General features: G+C 40.1%; 1 pseudogene; it reads right to left on the bottom strand.

Annotated features, from left to right (window-relative positions):
- Positions 1–14,103: 14,103 nt before the first annotated feature.
- On the bottom strand, positions 14,104–19,806 carry LOC140244867 (uncharacterized; annotated as a pseudogene).
- Between the last annotated feature and the right edge of the window lie 310 nt (positions 19,807–20,116).

Here is a 20,116-nt window from a genome sequence, read left to right as displayed (position 1 = left end):
TGTTAACTCCGTTAAGAATCACTGTTCGATGGGTTTCTTTTAGCTCGGTGGCGAAGGATGATGAAGACTGCGACAAGGATGACGATCACGGCGAGCAATGCCAGTCCCATCGTATTGAAGACTGCCCTGTAGGACTGTGTGACGTCGTAGATGTGACCTCCAAAAGTGAAATAATGTTCGTTAATCCGAAAATTGAACAACCTGTGATGAAGAACACTTCGATTTGAATAGGGGTGGGGAAATCTCTGTTTCAATCAAGTTTAGTCATGTGGGTGGGAAGGGGCTGATCTATCACACAAAAAAGATAATAATACTTCTCGTTTACATCAACATTAACATGATTTCAGATTAGTTTTTTCGTTTTTTCAAGTTAGCATAACGAACCCTCGGAATAACGAACTGAAACCGGTTTTAATTGGAAGAACAAATGGGGTCAACCCACGAGACCGACACCCACGAGTCATACTTCCCACGACCACGAGACTGACATTCCAAATAAAGCCCATGAGTTCAACACTACTCAAAAAAAGGGGGCTCATGAGACCAATACTACGCAAAGAATGGTCACGAGACCTACACTACGCAAAAGAGGCTCATGAGACCGAAATTATAGGCAAAGCAGTCACTAGACCGACACTAGTCAAAAAAGGCTCACGAGACCGACAGGATGTACAACGCCATCTATATGTCAACTACAAATGAGACTCTGTACAGGGTGTTACATTAATGTCATAAAAGGGAAAAGGGGGGAAAATAACGAAAACGATGTTTGGCTTCAAGTTCAGGTCTTTCATATAATGACGTCGTGCTAATTTTAATAGGCTTTCCCCATTTTCTAGCTTGAGATGCATGGGCTGAATGTAAGATAGATATCCTCCTGCAAGTCTGCTATTATGTATGAAATTCAATTGAAAACTTTTTATATCGCAGCGATGCCTCCTCGATTTGTGGTTTGTGTTTGTAATATAATGATTCTCCTTAAAACGGTAAATTTTTGAAGGAATAAATAGCTGTTTTCATGGATGCATCTTCTTTTCCTGAATCATATAAAAAAACTTTATAGACGATAAGGTTTTTTGCTGTGAATTCATACTAAGTCCACACCTTCGCTGATGACTACGTCCCCTCCAGATCACGTAAACCAGGTGAGCGCTGCGACATCTGACCATTTTTTGAAATACTTCCTTGTAAATTTTATTTCAGAATTGGACGTTTTCATTGTAGGCTGATCTGAATACGCATATCATTTCTCTTTTTGTTTCTGAGTGAATGTATGGTTCTGCAGGAAGGGACAGAACGGCTTCGGGGGATAAATTCCTCTACCTCCTTAAAAATAGATTTAAAAAAAATAAATAAAAATGGGCAGCAACAAATTTTTCCCAAAAAGAACTGTTACAAGCTAGCACACCAGAAATTGTTGTAATATGGCAATATCAAAGAATTTTGATATTAATAGCCGTCACATTTTCTTCGAAGATCCCACTAGACTGTAATTACCAACTTGTCATGACAGGACACAGACTTTTTTTAAGGGGGCGGGGGCATGAATACCTAAAAAGTCGTAAATGATGGTGCTTTTGTAATTTTTGGAATTGAAGTGGAAAGATCTCGTGCACACTTTTAATGAACTTTATTAACATGTTAGCAACTCCCTTTCCCATCACCCATTTCTTCCTTGTGCCATTATCGGGCCATCCTATACAATTACGCAATCTTAATTGGTTTATAAATGACGCTGTTCATCCTAGTCGTGTCGTGGGCCTTCTTTGTCCAGTGCCGGTCTCGTGAACCTCTATTGCGTAGCGTCAGTCTTGTGGGCTTGTTTGCATAGTGTCGGTCTCGTGAGCCTTCTTTGAGTAGTGTCGATCTTGTGGGCTTTGTTTGCTAAGCGTCGGTCTCGTGAGCCTTCTTTGCATAGCATCGGTCTCGTGAGCTTTTTTGTGTGTTTTTCGTGGGCTGTATAACTAGTGTGCTGCATGACTCGTGGGCTGTATGACTCTTGGGCTGTAAAACTCGTGGGCTGTATGACTCATGGGTGTCGGTCTCGTGACGTCCACCTGAACAAACTGCGGTTCAGTTGATTCAGTGGATTCATCATAACATTTCTATAGTTTTCTTTAAAAAAAAACCAGTTTAATATTGTTTGCACATCATTTTCTTCTTAAAGTGGCTTATGCATTTGCACAATTAGGTAGAACGTGTTTCAACTTACTTGGCAATCATTTAGTGATATGCAAGAATAAATCTTATGTAAGTCAGCGCATTCGGCTGAAGAAATGCAGTTAAAATAATGTATAGGACCTACTACTGGAAACGTTACATAGGGTTTTAGGGCAATTACCCCATGGACAATTACCCCAGACCCTTCCCCTTCCCCTAACCCTAACCCTAACCCAAACTGTCACCCTTAACTTATAATCCTAACCCTAATCTTTGCTCTTACCTTATCAGTAGCCACTATTTTAGCCGGAGGTAATTGTCTGTGGGGGGGGGGGGGGGGGGGGGGTGCCCTAATACGTTACATAGTACATCTTATAATTCGAACATCGACATCATACAGGTACCTGATAAAGCGTCGCCGATCAGAGCACCAATGCCAGCCGTACATGCCATCAAAGAAAAGGCAGACAGAACGTTTTCTACATTTTCAACAGTTAACTTTGTCATCACGCCTCCAACTGAATCAAATGCGAAGATAGTGAGACCTTGAGTGAACGCCATGAGCGCTTGGTACCAATAGGTGTCATTCACTGAACTGATGAAGATGGTAACATTGCAAACTGAACAGCAGATTATATAGACCAGGATCAAGTCAAACTGTGCGTATATTGCGATCAACGTTCCAAGTTTTCCGAGTACACCTCCAAAGCCAGCGATGCTCGCGAGATACACAGCTCGCGAACGGTCAATACCAAGGGACTCCGCCGCGGGTATTAAAAACAGCACCCACGCGTACATAACGAAATAACCGAAGATGAAACATGGGGTTGTTAAGGCGAAGAGAGGTTCTGCAAAATACACGCATGATTTCAATCTAATCCGAAGGGAAGAAACTCGTGAACATTCCATGTCACCGCTCCTGGAATCAGCTGAAATCTTTTTGAAATCTGGTCGTCTTTCAGAGGCAGAAGCTGTGGTTGACTGGCTGTCAACGCTCTTCAGAAGACTATTGTTTTCTTGTGTGGGAGTGGGATGCACTTGGAGCGTTTTACCGTCTCTTGGTGGTCGGATTGTCAAGGCGCAGGGAACAGTGTGTAAGCACATTCCTCCAAGGATGAGAAAAGCGCCGTTATATCCGTAGGCTGTTAATGACCATTCCACTATGACTGGCAGACAAAATGCTCCAATAGTTATCCCCAAATTGCTTAGGGTGCTGAAGAAGATGAATGACTTCGTGAAGTACTCGTTGAGAGTTATGAACGTATTGAGATACATGATGGACATCCCGATTCCTTTTGGCAAAGACAGGAAGATAGAAGAGCAATTTACATCATCCGTACAGTCTATGAAAACTAGAATACTTCTCAGTTTTTGATGAATGATATTACAAGACATGTTAGACAGATGTGATAATGAAACTTCCAAATTTGTTGATCCCCCCTATCGCTGTGTTTAATTGCTATCTCGAGACGGAATTCTTACTGTACCGGGTGTTCAAAAGAAAAAAGCGTGACTGTGGATTTTTGGTACCTTGCGTTCTAAAAATGACATACACCAACCCTGTATTTTTTTTTTTACATCATTAGAAAGACCATCTTCCGCAAAAAACAATGATACCAAAGTCATTAAATTTGGTTAAGTAAGTTTTATTTTACATCAATTTCTGTAAATGCAGTCATTATTAAATAATTATTTCGCTAGATTTTTGCGACGTATGAGCGAAGAATTTGGGTGCGACACGCGTTCCATACGGTGTAGTGTGTAAGCCCGTTAATCTATGTCAACAAAAGATACAGCTTTCACATTGGGCGCGGGCCTTCAGCTGTTAAGAATTTTGAGAGTTCGTGTTGCAGCCTGATCCCTCGATTCAACCCTCCCCCCCCCCACACACACACACACCTTCCGTAGCCCCTAGCCCCTGTGATAGACCATGGAGCGCGAAGCCCCTTGATTACACCATGGAGCTACTCCGTTATTAGACGCATCATACACTGACGGCGTCAGAACGAATAGTGTTGCTGCTGTGAATTCCCTAAAACGAAGCTAAAAATCAGTTGGCCCAAAGTTAGCTACGGATTCGAAACCTGAAGACCCCATACAAATTAAGCCTTAACTATAAAAAAAAAGAAAAAAAAATCCGGGTCAAAACTGACCCGTAACTGGGTCCGTTGGGGTCACACCCCGTTCGGGGTCAAAAATGACTTGGAATTTAGTCATGAAGACCCGGAATGGGGTCACCTTGACCCAATTCATGACTCTAAATGGGGTTATACCTGACCCCATTCCTTGTCATTTCTGACCCTGAACGGGGTGTGACCCCAACGGACCCTTTCCGGGTCAGTTCTGACCCGGATGTTTGAAGAGTGTTTGGAGATTCATTGTCGGGTTAACCTGTTAAAGCGAAGAGGATGCCGAGGAGTGGTAGGGTCCTAACCAGCGGCACACACATCAAGGGTACGGCGCACATGAAGCTACCACTGATGACTAAAACTCTTGGTTGTATGACCTTCATCAGGGAATACACGAGCGGGGCTGTGAACAGTGTTAAAGGAAGAAAGAAACCAATGAGATAAAAGAGACTATCCGCGTAGGCCTACTTATGGTTTACACAAAATATCCCCGAAATTCAGTCATTCAAATTTCGACCAAGCAGTGCTGTTGAGGAATTATTCCGGACCTCCCTTCCGATGCAGCAACTCGTGTTACTATGGCATTTTTACCCACCAATTTTCTATTTCAATACTATACTTAAGCAAAATGAAGGCATAAACAAAATGTAAATGCGAAATAGACCGAACCACTAGCAACACTGACAGTTTATATAAGGTCGTCTCCAAAATAGCCACCAACGAGTTACATCATTAGATTCGGATTCAGCGCCCTCGATATAGGTTAAACCATATTTTTCTCCTCAATTTTCACCATTTAAAAGAATGTATAGAGATATCAGATTGGTGGCCATCTTGAATATCTCAAAACCCTAAAGGATGCAAGAGTTGCATCATCCAGATTCGGATTCACCACCTTCGAAATAGGATAAAACCATCAAAGAACATTGGGCGGACCTTAAAAGAAGGCTATAGATCCAACATCTTACTTTGGCATCACATTATAACTTAAGGCCGTGCCACACCTTTCTGGGCAAGCCTTGCGTGCGACTTATGAAGAACAATTTTTACTACCCGGAGGTCCCCGCAGATTAACCGCACATGACATTACCAGCACGTATCTCACTCGTAGTTGCCCGGAGGTGCGCACGCAAATCTTTTTACCGGCAACCATGTTTAGCCCTGTCACACCTTTCCGGGCAAGCTACGCGGGCTTGTTGTGTGTGGGAATGTTCCAGCATCGCGGACAATTTCTGAGGGCGGGCAAGGATTTGGGCGAGTCAGAGCATATGTGTCTTGCTTGCTGGACGCGTTCTAATTAAATTCTACTCGCGGGTATACTGTGTGACCTGTGTACCAGTCGCGTAGGGGCTGACAACACAGTGAAGGAATTCCTCTGAAGGAATGGCAGAAGTCCCACAGAATGTCATTATCTTGGTTGCATACGTGGACTGCGAAGTACCTGCGTGGGAGTTGCCGCTAAGGGCCTCCTACTGGCGTTCTGCATGGACCTCTCCGGGCATCCCCGCGACTCACCCGGAAAAAGTTTTGGTTATTCTCAAAACTTGGCTGCGGTTAAATCGGACTTGCGTGCGCACCTCCGGGCAACTACAGGCGAGATACGCGCTAGGTAGTGTCAGGTGCGGACCAACTGCGGATAGCTCCGGGTTTCCCCGCAAGTCAAGCCGCAAAACTTCCCCAGATACGGTATGACAAGGCCTTGAGCATGCTCAAAAACTTGTTCCGAGTGAGTAGTGGGGGTTCGCTCGCAGAGCTACACGCAGAACACCAGTAGGAGACCCTTACCGGCAGCACCTCTCAGGCAACTCCAACGCAGGTACTTTTCAGTACCTGTAAATCGCTCGTAACAGAAAACGGATCGGTTTCAGAGCTCTCAGGTAGGTCACAAGGAATACACGCAAATAGAAGGTAAGTAGCACGCGTCTAGTAGGTAAGAAACAAGTGCGAAACTCGCAAGCATTCTTGTCCGCCCGGGAAAATTCTCCTGCGTGCTGGAAAATTCCTCCTCGCAATAAGCCGGGTACCTTGCCCGGAAAGGTGTGACACGGCCTTTACGCACGGTTGCATGTTATCCCCAGCCATAGTACCATACATCCGTGCGTAAGTTAGCAACAAGGGTATAGCGTAGAATAATAGGGCAAAACTAGTGGGGCGTAAGAATTCTTTCCAAGAAGGAAGCATGATTTTGTTCTTCTTGTTGTTGTTGTTTTGGGGTGTTTTTTTTTTTGCAATTCTCACTTCATTTATTCATTAATTCCTAAATTATTCGAATAATTTTGTGAAGTATAATTGGAATTCTATTAATAGCAATGAATTACAAGATGAAGAGGGTTAGCATATTCCTGCGTGCTTCGCCAGAGAGATCACACAAAGGAGATTTAATGTTTTGTTATGATAATGAGTTTGGTGTCCCTATAAATAGCGAGCGTTCCCACTGTTCGACATCTAAGTGATTCCTGCGCTGCGGACCGGACCGGAATCATCTGTAGTGCGCTCACGAAATACTTTACAACATCCTTTGGCGGGAAGTTTGAATATGTTATCTTGGATATATTTTGGGACATATTAGACGGACTTTCGGAAAAGGTAAGCACACTTTTGGAGCTTAATATTTGTGAAGCACATTGCACCACTACCTGAAAAACATTTATCTTCTCTCTGTATTTTCCCCCAAAGTCGGCACATGGCCTACCACTATGGTTGGGGCAATAAAGTGCCCACTAGGGAAGACAGTATGGTTGTAGAAAACATATGCACAGACTCTGACTCGGGCTCAGCCCCCAGAATCAGATATTGGGGTAGAAACCACTGATGATGTAGGTTTTAAACAGGTCTCTCATGGACTTACACGAAACAAAAGACCAAGACTACTGACGAATACATCCGAATACGATACCAACCAAACTAACCCTGATCTCCCTTCTAGTTCGACCTCCCAAACTGGAACCTCACAGTCTACAAGACAAAGTTTGTGCCACAAAACAAAATGTACGTAACTGTTATGACTGTTGGTGGGAAAACTTTTTCAAACTTGAACCCTTTTAAATTGGCAAAGATCTTGAATGAAGAAGTTGGTCCAGTGGAGGAGGCCCGAAGGGTTAATTCTCACGTAATAGGGGTCAAATGTAGGAATGTCAAACAAGTCCAAAAAATGACCCAACTTGTAAAGCTTGGTAGTAATGATGTGAAAGTGGCAGAATGGAAATTAGGAGTTACTCGAGGAGTCATTAGTGGTGTGGACGTCGAACTACTTGGAGAGGATATTGCGAAAGGGTTACAGTGCAAGAAGGTAACGAGAGTACAAAGGATAAAAAAAGACAAAATGGCGAACTGAAAGCTACAAGATCAGTTTGTTTGACATTCCAGAGTAAAAGGCTACCAGAGTCTGTCACCCTTGGATACGAAGCTTTCCGAGTGAAACCGTATATACCACCCATCATGAGATGTTTTAAATGCCAGAGATTAGGGCATAGTCAGGCCCAATGTAAAGGAAAGATGAGATGTGTCGGGTGTGGCGGAGATCACTCTTTTGACAAGTGTCAAAGCAAAGAAATGTAAGAGTGCTGGTTTTTATGTGTCGGTAGCGTGGTGTGCACTCTCAACTGTAGTATTATGATGTCAAGCCACAGTCGAACATTAGTTAATGCAGGAGACAAGGTGGTGGTTCCAAGACATACAATTTAGTTTATTAGATATAATGATCAGGAATTCCAGAATGGTGCATAATACTGACGAGGGAATATTGTTGGTAGTATATATAAAGAATACTGTTCCACTCCTTCTTGGCACATGACCGAACAGAGTCGGGGCCGGAGTAAGATTCATTCCTCAACTCTAGAAGCATAAGATATATACATGTAGGGACATGAATAGAAGTTAAGAGATTAGTAGGAGAGGGTCTATATGTGGGGATTATAGGTTCATTGAACAGTACTGTGTAAGGGACTGGTGGTGGGAATTGTAAACACAGTTAGTCTGAATTTACTTAAACTTGATTGAGGACAAAGGGAAGGATTAACTATTGAGTAGAGATTAACCAAAGTAATAACAAAGATGGTTGGGTTCTGAATGGAGGTTTCATTGGAGGTTTGATGGTCTTGTTAATAAAAGGACATGAGCCTATAAAGCTGGGAAGGGTACATAGGGTTTTGGATTGGACTGGTCGTATATTTAGACAGTATAATTGGGGCAGGAGATGGGGATAAATTCTTAACTTGGTCAATCAAAAGACACTTATAAATTACATGAGGTTTGTTCTGTTTAAAGGTATAAACTCCCTATTTCTCCATCTTACAGAAACACCAATGTTTGTCAGATGTAATGGCCAGCATAGCGGTGCATACGGGGGGTGCCCGGAGTTGAAGAAAGCGCGCGAAATCCAATCGTACAGAATAGAGAACCGAATCAGTTACGCAGAAGCGGCAAAAACCTTACGCCAGAAACAAGAGAACACGATTCCTGAAAATAAGAACAAGGACAACAGGTTGATAGATAAAAGAAATACCATTAAACTTCAGACTGACAATGGTAGTGCGAACCCCAGGCCTCTTATTGTTGTCCAACACACAATAGCCGGGTTCACACGTACAAAATAGCGGGATGACGATCGCGATCCACATCTCGAGTTTTTTTTTGCGAGCGTCCACACGTACCAAATTAGCGGGATAGCGATCGCGATCGGTACCCCGCTAATTTGGCGAGCGTCCACACGTACCGAATTATCCCGCTAATTGCCGATAGAGATAACGGCAAAGCCTGCAAACTGGGTCACACAGTGCCCTTCTCTATCACTACCTGCGCGCACTTCCCTTTGTCCTTCGCAGAGGCCTCGCTGTTGTGATGTGCGCATTGCATGATGGGATATAAAAACTCGAGATTCTAATCCCGACCGTTCACACGTACCAGCGCGGGGCCAATTGCCGCTAATTGATGAACCAGCGCAAGATTTCTAAGGATTAGCATCGCGATGCTTATCCCGCTAATTTTCGGGTTTTTTCTGTCCACACGTGCAAAAAACTCGGGATGACGATCGCGATGCAAATCTCGAGATTTGTATCCCGCTAATTGGTGTACGTGTGAACCCGGCTACTGACTGGTGGTGAGTCAGTGAAGGACCGTACAAACGAAATAAGAGAGGAAAAGGTTGCCAAGCTAAGTAACGCGCAAACGCAGACTGAGACAGCTGAAGAGCAGACACAAACACCAGCAGCATGATGGCTTCCAATTCTCATGCGACCAACTGCTGGCATTCTTAGTGTTTGTTGTAAATAACTTAGACAATCCAGCGTCCAATTCAAAGTCAAACCGGATAAAACTTTTGGTGGATGCAGCGAAGAGGTGTTTTGACCCCTCCACCATACATGCATTATTGAGTGATGTTTGACTTATACCATGGGTCCTTTGCCCTTTCTGCAATGGAATGCTCAAGGACTCCCTTCTCATGGGTGCGAACTACAATCTTACGTAGCATCATGCCATACATGCAAACCTGATATCATCTGTATTCAGGAAACATGGTTTAAAGAAAATAACGTTGTGCAATTAGAAAATTATACTTGTATACCACATAATAGAATCACAGGAAATAGAGGTGGATGCGCCATATATATCCGAGGAGACCTCTATTATCGCTTGATTGATACTCCTACGGATGAAGAATATCAATGTGTGGAGATTTATTTTGAAAATCTAGTACTAAATGTTATAAATTTGTATAACCCTTGCAGAAGAATAACGTGTACTTATTTGAGTGAGATTTGGAATAGAATAAACAAACCCATTATTTTGTGCGGAGATCTCAATAGCCACCACGAAATGTGGGGCAGTAATTATTGTGATAAAAATGGAAAAGAGATTGTTTCTTTCCTCTCAGAAAATGATGCTGTCGTACTGAATAATGGTGATCCCACAAGAATTGATCCTCATACTGGTACACTCTCTTGTCTAGATCTAACTATTGTGAGTAGGAGGTTAGTCGTTAAGAGTAGATGGAGTGTCATTTCGGATAGATTCGGAAGTGATCACTTCCCCGTGGAAGTTACTATAGAAGTATCCGGAAATGAGTATAAGAAAGAAACATCATATGATGGGAGGTGTTACAAGAAAATTGACTGGAGTATATATGAACAAGAGATTGATGATTGTTTCTTAACGGAAATGGAATTTTATGATGTACAGAGTGAATATAATATTGATGTTAAAAGTTATTAATGATGCTGTGGAGAAGGCGTCTGTAGATTGCTTAAATAGAAAAAAAAACGCCATTCTTCAATATCGTGGTGGAATAAAGACTGTTGGGATGCAGTTTAAGTTAGAAATAAAATAAAAAGAAAAATATGAGGATTTATGTGAATATAAGCAGAAAAAGGCTTCTGCGCAGCGTGTCATTAGACGGGCTAAAATGAATCATTGGAGAAATCATTGTAAGAATGTGAATCGTTTCACTCCAGTTGCGCAAATATGGAGAAAGATAAGGAAAATGAGAGGAGAGCATAGTAATAATGAGAAAACTATTATTATGAATGTAAATGGATCACACATTAGCGATGAATCTGAAGTCGCAAATGTTTTGGGTAGTTGTTATCAAGAAAATGATCGTGTATATAATGAAAATAGTTCGGATGAAAATGATGCTTCCTATTCACATAGTATACATTTATCTGACAGCTTAAATGAACCTTTCAATTTTGGTGAATTTAGACTAGCACTTAAAATGTCAAAGGAATTAAGTCCAGGTTAAGATGGCATTTGTAAACGCCATATTGTAAATATGTCAAAAAGTGCTCAGCAGAAAATACTGGAATTGTTCCATTGTATTTGGGAGACTTCTGATCTTCCACACGATTGGTTACATGCGATTCATAATATTAAAACAAGGAAGGTGTAAGACAGATCCTCATTCATATAGACATGATCACTAACTTCATACTTGTGTAAGATTATGGAGAGGATGATCTACAAGAGATTGGAATGGTATGCAGAAAAACACGATCTCTTATCTGAATACCAATCAGGATTCAGAAAGGGCAGAGGAGTCCTTGACTCGATAGTCATGTTGGATACAGATGTTAAGAAATGTATGATAGATAAATGTTATTTGGGTGTGTTATTTATGGATTTAGATAAAGCGTATGATTCTGTTGAGAAGAGTAGTATGATAATTGGATAAGGAAGTTGAAGATGGTCGGGATAAACGGAAAGATTGTTATCATGGATATCATCCTTTTTATCTAACAGATCCTATAAAGTAAGAGTGAAAGGAGAATTGTCTAATAATTTCCGCATTAATAGAGGACTACCTCAAGGAAGTGTTATTATGTCCTTTGTTATTCAATATTTCTGTGTATTTGCTACTGATATTGCTCTGTGGATTTGTTTGTAAAAATCTGAAATTATAGGTTTTCCCGGCCAATTTCGCACTTTTGTCAGTCCATTTGATAAAACGTTCATTCAATTTAGCGAAAATCCTCGTCACTGCACATTCTGTCATTCAAAATTGCAACTTGTTCGTTCAATTAAGCATTTCGGTCAATGAAATTCGCACATGTGCCGTTCGAATTCGTAAAACGGGCATTCAAATTGGCACGTGCTCTTCAGTCATTCAAATTCGCCAGCACTGGCGGAAAATGGTATTTCAGTCATTCAATTTCGCGTATGGGCAGTCAAATTCCAAACATGTTCATTCAAATTGGCGTAATGTTATTTCTGTTTTGAAAAGGTGAGAACCGTGATTTATACGTATTTAAATGTGAATTTTTTTCATCCACACACTGTTAAGTATATAGTAAAGGTATCTTTGACCCTAAATAACTCAAGTTTGTTGTTCTGTAACGCCCCTCTTCTTCCATACATGTTATCAGAACTATACATGCCATGCTTGCACCAGTACCGTAGATTCACTTCACTTTCTTATGTCCAGTCATGGCAGCACGAGTTAGACACAGGCGTATATCTCAAGAAAACAGGGAAATAATCATAGAAGCATTTGAGGGTAATAACCTTGACAAATTGATGGCTAGAGCTGATCCAAGAACTTTTATTTATTCCTAATGATAATTAACGCAATCTAGCACCCACCAAATGAAAATAATGAAACATGCAGATGAAAGAAATAATCATGTAAATTGAAACCTCCTTCTCCCAATTAGTGACAAAACAAACTTAAGATCAATGTATCTGTGAATGAAATAATGCTATCGAACATTATAAACACATACACTTATTTTGAAAGTACTGTTGCAAAGGTGATATCAGAATAAAATCATAAACGTGTCTGCTAAATTGACTGCAGCAAATGCGAAATTGGATGCCCAAGAATGAATTCGAATGAACGAGCGCAGCGTTTACGTGATCACGTGACTATATCGTGCTAAATTGAATGAACGATTTGCGAAATGGTGCTTGTCTTACGAATTTGAACTGAAAAAGTGCTGATTCGAATGATGTAAAAGGTAATTTGAATGCTCCAAAATGAATTTGAATGAAAAGATTATAAAATTGAAATACCGAACATGCCGTCTAGTATTACTGTGCTAAATTGAATGCAGCAATTTGGAATTGGAATGAAAAAAGTGCGAAATTGGCCGGGAAAACCTATATTAGAAATGAAATTGCAGTCCTGTGTGGATCTTTTATATGAGTGGAGTAAATCCTGGAAAATGAATTTTTCAGCAGAAAAATCGTGTTACATGGTATTTTCTGATAAGGAAGGTTACACTGGTATGAATTTATGTATGAATGGTTTGAAATTAAAGCAAGTACAGAGTTACAAATATCTCGGGGTGGTATTTGATAGTAATTTGAATTGGTCAAAGTATACAGAAAAAATTAAGGTTAGTTGTCAAAATAGAATTGATTTGATGCGATGTGTATCTGGTGCATCATGGGGAAGTGATTTTTATGTCCTTAATTTGATGTATAGGCATCTTATCAGACCAGTAATAGACTTTGCTGCAGAGGTGTATAATTCTGCCTGCAAGACTCTTAAATCTACCTTGGATACTATACAGTATCAATGTCTAAGGCTAGTTACCGGAGCTCTCCCTACCACGCCTTTAGGGGCTCTGCAAGTGGAGTGTGGCGAGATGACCTTAAAACTCAGACGTCAGTTGTTGGCTGATAGATTTAAGTACAGAATATTAAGTTCTAGTAGCAATCATCCGTCAAGAGCTTGCTTCATGGACTGCTGGCAATATCACACGAGAAAATGTGAAGAAAATAAGAAATATAAACCCAAAGCTGTTCGCACTCTAAATCTAGATGCGGAGGTAGAAAATGGGGGTCACCCCACTAGACCGACACCCACTAGTCATACAGCCCACGAGTTCAACATTGAAAACAGGTCCATGAGTCATACAGCGCACGAGTCATACAGCCCATGAGTTCGACACTAGGTTAAAACAGCCCACGAGTTCGACAGATACAACACGGGGCTTAATCTGTCGGTCTCGTAGGCCTTCTTAGCTTAGTGTCGAACTAATGGGCTGTATGACTCGTGAGCTGTATAACTCTTGGGCTGTATGACTCGTGAGCTGTATAATTCTTGGGCTGTATGACTTGTGAGCTGTATGACTCGTTGGCTGTATGACTCGTGGGTGTCGGTCTCGTGTCGTGCACCCAGAAAATGTCTGTGTACCAGTACACCGTCCTTGGTATGTCGTAGAGCCTGAAATATGTTATGATATCCATAACAGGGTCAACAAATCTGATATGATTCATCAACAAAGAATAGTTAGCGAAGAAGTGATAAATACTCGCTGGATATATCATTTAAGAATATAATATGCTGACGCATCCAAAGAGACTGAAAGCGGTGCTACGGCAGTTGCCTCTTGCGCTCCTCAGCTGAATGTTTCAGGAGGGAAAAAAGTTACGTCAATTTCAGTATGAAGAGCGGAGCAAGTAGCCATAGTAATGGCTTTAAACTAGAAAGAAGAGTTTCAGCCAGTCTCAGATGTGGTGATATTAACGGACTCTTTGAATAGTTTGCATGAAATCGAAAATGTTTCAAATGATAATATAGTGCAAGAAGTAATGTTTAAGATTGCAAATTTATATTATATGGGAATAAAAATATCCTTCGTATGGATTCCCTCACACTGTGATATTCATGGAAATGAAGTGGTAGATTCTTTGGCAAAAGCAGCCTTGAAGAGAGAATATGTGGATATATTTGTTTAGAAATCATATAGTGAAATAAGAGCAATTGATTGGGAGGTATTATAACGCCATCTGGCGGAGTCAGTGGGACGCATCCGATAGAGGGCGACATTTATATATTGTGAAGAATGTACTGCCGGTCATCACATCAATGGGAGGTTGACGTACGAAGAGGGAGAAGTTATTGCTTGTAGACTGAGATTTGGTGTGGCAAGATTAAATCACTTTATGTATATTATTGGCAAACATCCGACCGGAATGTGTGCCACATGTATGTTTCGAGAAACTGTAGAGAATTATTTATTACATTGTGATATGTTTGAAGATGAGATGAAGTTGATGAAAAAAAGAAATAAATCAGAAAGAGCTAAATATATACGTTTTATTACAACCACGCAATATACATATCGTTTTGAAATACGTAAAAGGGACAAATAGATTTAGATTGCTGTAGACCCTGTGCTACAAATTCTCTTTTCGCTTTTCATATAGTTTTTATGTTTTAGTTGTCTTTGTTTTGTGTATACTGCACACTAACACTGTTGTTAAACTCACTTAAATGAAGCTCTAAATGAAAATGCTTACAGTATGTGAAATTGATTATTATTTAAATTGCTCATGAAAATGTAAATTAAGAGTAAATTTCTGATATCTTTGCACCCCCGGCCTGCCCTCCGTGTATATTAGTGGCCTAGGCATTTGTGCTGAGAAGCCTGCTAAACGTACATAGCTGGGTTGGCAAGATTATACCATTAGCCAGCGGTTGGCAGGTTGAGTTCACCAGTGCAAAGGACAGTTTTTATATTTATTTCACATATATTTTGTAATTTTTTTTTTTGTTTATGATTTAGTGTGACAAAATAATATAAAGTGATGTATCAAAATAAAATAATAAATTGTTTGGCGTGAAATATTCGAGTTTTGAAAGCAACGCCAAAAATTATAACAACAACAACAACAACATATTCGACATCTTTTCAAAGCATCCGAGGCAGTATCCAAACACCCACACGTTCACTCAACGTCCGTCTCAAAGTCGCGACCGAAGGACCATGGTAGAATGGCAAATGAGTTGAGAGTTTCTGTGCCCAGAAGAGAGAGGGAGGGTTATCAAACAATATATTATGAACTCGCAACGCGTTGGGCGGGACCCTCTTCATCTTGTACTTCATTGTTATTAATAGAATTCCAATTATACTTAATAATATCATTCGCATAATTTAGGAATTCTATTACATAACATTTCGTACAAGCTTTCAGAGGGTTAGGATCTTCAAAGTTCAACACAAAAACTGTCAAGTTAGATACTAGGCGTTTCAAAAAACTTTTGATTCTTAATAATATTCAAAAGCTATATGTCAGATAACACTATCATTGATATGAGTGATAGCTGAATAGTGTATAATTTTGTTGGAGGTAGTTTATATTATAAAAGCATAAATCAGTTTCATGAAATCCATTATTAATTTCACGGTTAGGTTCCAGATTTTGCTCTATTTTCAACACTCTGTAGAAAATTTTCACTTTGCACAGTGGTCAATGGGTGTGTATGGGAGTGTGTGGTTAACGACCTGACAATGGTCCTGAAGAATGGCCAGGATTTGAATGCTTTATTATTTATTCATGAGAAATTCCATTATCACAACTAGTCTTTATACAGCCTCTGGCAGTATCTGTGTAAAGTCAAACGCCTGCCGATACTGTCGCGACAGTACTTTCCCTTCTTCTGAAAAACGAAATTACAATGAATATCTTATGTTCTGTCTTAAACATGGTGACAGGAAGCAAAGAAAATCAATTAGAGTATACACTTGTGTATATGGAACCTTAAATAAATCTACTGTGAAAGAAATTGCCCCAATGAAAAATGCTGCTGAACTCTTTAACAATAATGATCTCTTTTTATCGAAAAAGCGACAAATTTGTCAGACTATTAGTAGACAGTTGTATCAAAATGAGGAACTTAAGATCATTTACGCTTATTTATATCCCAAATTTAGTGATATGTGAATCAAAATTTGAAAATGATTGCCAGTTGGAATGAAATAAAATATGGTGTTTGCAAGCACATGGAAACATGTGATTACTTTTTCCATGTGCATGCATTTTATCCATTACCGTGCATGAATTCAGACTAGCAGTGCCCACGGCAATCCACATGAATTAAATTGATTAAGCATTCATGTGCCTGGTAGCGCGAGACTGACGCCTAGTCAACAGGTGGTTCAGGCATGTCCATTGTTCAAGGCCATTGTCAGCACACATTCACATACACATCATTGGTTCCTGTGCAAAGTTCAATTTTTGTACAGAGGGTTAAAATTTGACCAAAATCTGAAACCTTACTTCAAAATCAATCTTAGATTGAATGAAACTGATTTATGCTTTCACATTCAAATCACCTCCAACAAAATTGTACACTATCAATGACAGTTTTAACGGATGAATAGTTTTTGAACTATTAATGATCAAAAGTGGGAAATGTTTTTTGAAACACCTAGTATATTTCAGGCGATGAAACAACTGCTGCACATGGACATTCATGATAGGGCATATTTTATTCATGACCAATCTGAATAGTACAATGACAAGGTGTATGTTCCGTCTGAACACATGACAAGGAGGAAAGAACAGTACAATTTCGACAACTTCTGTGAATTACATACGTATCCAGTGTCTCCCATATTTCTTACAACTTACATGAAGATGAGTTGAGAATGGTTGAAGCGAATGTTGCTTCTCGATCTGGCTTAATAAAAGTCTCGAAATGTTTTGGTATTAGACCAATGGAGTTTGACACATAATCTCCTCATGGTAACATCTTGGGTACCCTAGTACTTGAGGCATTGAGGTAACTGAGGTCTACTAATAAAATATTTAATTAATGATCAAACTTTAATTATGTTATACAATACTTTATTTTTACCATATGTAATGTACTGTAATATTGTATGGGGCAACAGTAGCAAAACAAAATTGAATACAATTTTTCTTCTCCAGAAAAAGGCTCTTCGTATATGCACACATTCAAATTTTTTGGCTCACACTGATCCCATATTTTATCGCCTAAAAACTTTGAAAGCCCATGATATACATCTATACCTAACTGCCATATTTATGTATAAACACACTCGAAATTTATTACCATTTTTTCATAATACCCTAGTAACCAATGACCATATTCATTTATACCCTCCTCGTCGTTCCCATGATTTTCATTTAAGTAATCCGAAGCTTTTACTTGCTCAAAAGTCAATTAGACATCAAGGTCCGGATACATGGAACACTCTTCCTGAGGAGTTGAAACAGAGTGCCTCCTTGTTTTCATTTAAAGCAAACTTAAAGAAGTATATTTCATTACAGTATACTTCAAATACGAACTAAAAACAAACAAATTATACAATTAATGTTGGTCTCCCGATAGCAACAACGCATGTCGTCCCCTCTTTCAGTAAACCAATTTTATTATTCTAAATTCCAGCCTATCTGCCATTGTGCACCTTCAAGCACCTGCACACACATTCACCACCACCACCATCACACACTAGAGTTTATTTTCCCCTGCTACTTTCGCAGCAGAATTTATATCGTTACGAATCTAGTACGTCCTTATCCTTTCCTCGGGCCGGCCATCTTTTCAAGCAATGCTTATAATGGCGGCCCTCTGCATAATCGTTTCTTAACTATAAATGCTATTCTTATCACTGCTGCATAGACATGCATATTGTATATTATATTTCTTTCATATCGTTGTTTATGCAAGTCAAAAGACTGTGTTAAATTTATTTTATATATTTCCTACATGTTCATGATTATGTACTTATATGTATCGTGGTTTATGCAAGTCAAACGACTCTGCATTGAATTTACTTTGTATACTTCCTGCATCTTCATGATTATGTAACTTATGTATATTGATTTGCAGAAAATAAAGTATCTATCAAACAAACTGTGAGGAGAAAACACGGATGTATCTGGTCTGCCTTATTCAATGTACCCTTTAACCACATAGACAGGGTAGGAGTGGTTACTTTTTTGTGAGGTTAGAAAAAAAAAATTGGGGTCACACCGTGAACCTGACGCAAGGGTTCTGTCCGACTTAAGTACTCTTTGAGCACAGATAAAACACACAACTTCTCATTTGTTGGGAAGGAAGACAATTCAACAGATTGATTAGCAATTCCTTCTTTGTAGTTGTTGTTTTCAATAACTCTACCACTTGAAAGATTGCACTGCATGTCATCAGAAATTGACACATCTGTAATGTCCAAAAACTGAGAGTCTGCACTCTTTGTGCTGAAACAAGGGCCGGTAGGGCAATCAACTTCTCGCTTAGTAATAGATTAAGTCTTGCATTATCATCGAATGAACATAGGCCTAAGTAACCTTTCACTTGAGAAACTTAACAAGTGGTGTTGTAACGTGGTTTGGGAAGTTCTTTATTAAAAATACCCTTCAACACTCGTATTACCAACGGGTGCTTACCAACGGGAACAGAGGGCAACACAGATGATAAGGCTGACCGATAAGAGTTTATTGTACTGTAATTTTTCTCCAACACATTCTGGTCAGACAAGAAAATTTACGATATTGGGGATAGATGAACTATGGATTAAGCGATTGTTTGCGGCACCAACTAATCCACTGCTTCCAAGCTGAGCCATACTGCTTGTTGGTGTTGTTGCGCCAAAAATGTGCGATGAGCTCGGAATCGTGCTCTGAAATTCCTACTGATCTCCAACGTTTGCTGAGATAGTCCAGGCGAGTAACTCCAGCTTGGGCACTGGAATGGAAAGGGGAACAAGGCAGTCCCATGGTAGGAGGAGGAGTGGGGCTACCAGGAGGATAAGCGGGAACTACAGTTGGACGATCAAGGGTGCGTTTATCAACTCTTTTTCTGGGCAGAAACGGGTTTTTTCAAACGGCTTTCAGGGATTTTTACGAGATGATAAACGCAAAGCTGTTTTGATTATGGGTTCGGAAAGCTTTTTGAAAACCGCAAATTTGTGCTTTCCGAAACAGGTTTTCGAAACAGGTTTCCAGAAACCTGTTTTTAGAAGCCCTATGAAGATAAACGCAAAGCTGTTTTGAAACGGCTTTGTACTGCGGTTACGAACCAAAGTGCACAATGCAGCTGCGCAGTGGCAAGGCCTGTTTTTGTGTTCGCGATGAGTTGATAAACGCAACTATTTTGGAAGCCGTTTCTAAAGGGCTTTGTAAAACGGCTTTTGAAAGCCGTTTCAATCAGGGGAAAGATGATAAACGCAACTGCTTTCAGGCAGTTGTCCCTGCGGACTTTGCGAAGGACCCTGGAAAGTAGGCAAATTGGAGGAAAACGTAGGGATGTAAAAATTCCCATGATATTAAAAAGGCATCAATAGCCTTTGCAAGGGGGTCTTGTTTCCAAGACGTACTGTACCACTGTCCTATTGGCACTGGATGCGAAAAGATCACCCTCGGGTCTGAAGGAATGTCTAGAAAAAAACAAAGAAAATGTATCGGGAAGAAGATTAATTTCCTTATAGTAGACCAGCCAAACCTCAAAAAAGGCTCTAGATAAGGATTCGACGGCATTTTTTTGTTAATGCTCTGTTCTCATGATGAAAGTCTTGCAAAAATACTAAGGAATAGCGTACGGCCGGATGTCAAGCGTATTTTTGCCGAAAAAT

Source organism: Diadema setosum, chromosome 2 (assembly GCF_964275005.1).
Source record: "Diadema setosum chromosome 2, eeDiaSeto1, whole genome shotgun sequence".
Classification (NCBI taxonomy): Eukaryota; Metazoa; Echinodermata; class Echinoidea; order Diadematoida; family Diadematidae; genus Diadema; species Diadema setosum.
Note: the sequence above shows the minus strand (reverse complement) of the source record. Positions and strands in the feature narration are given on the sequence as shown.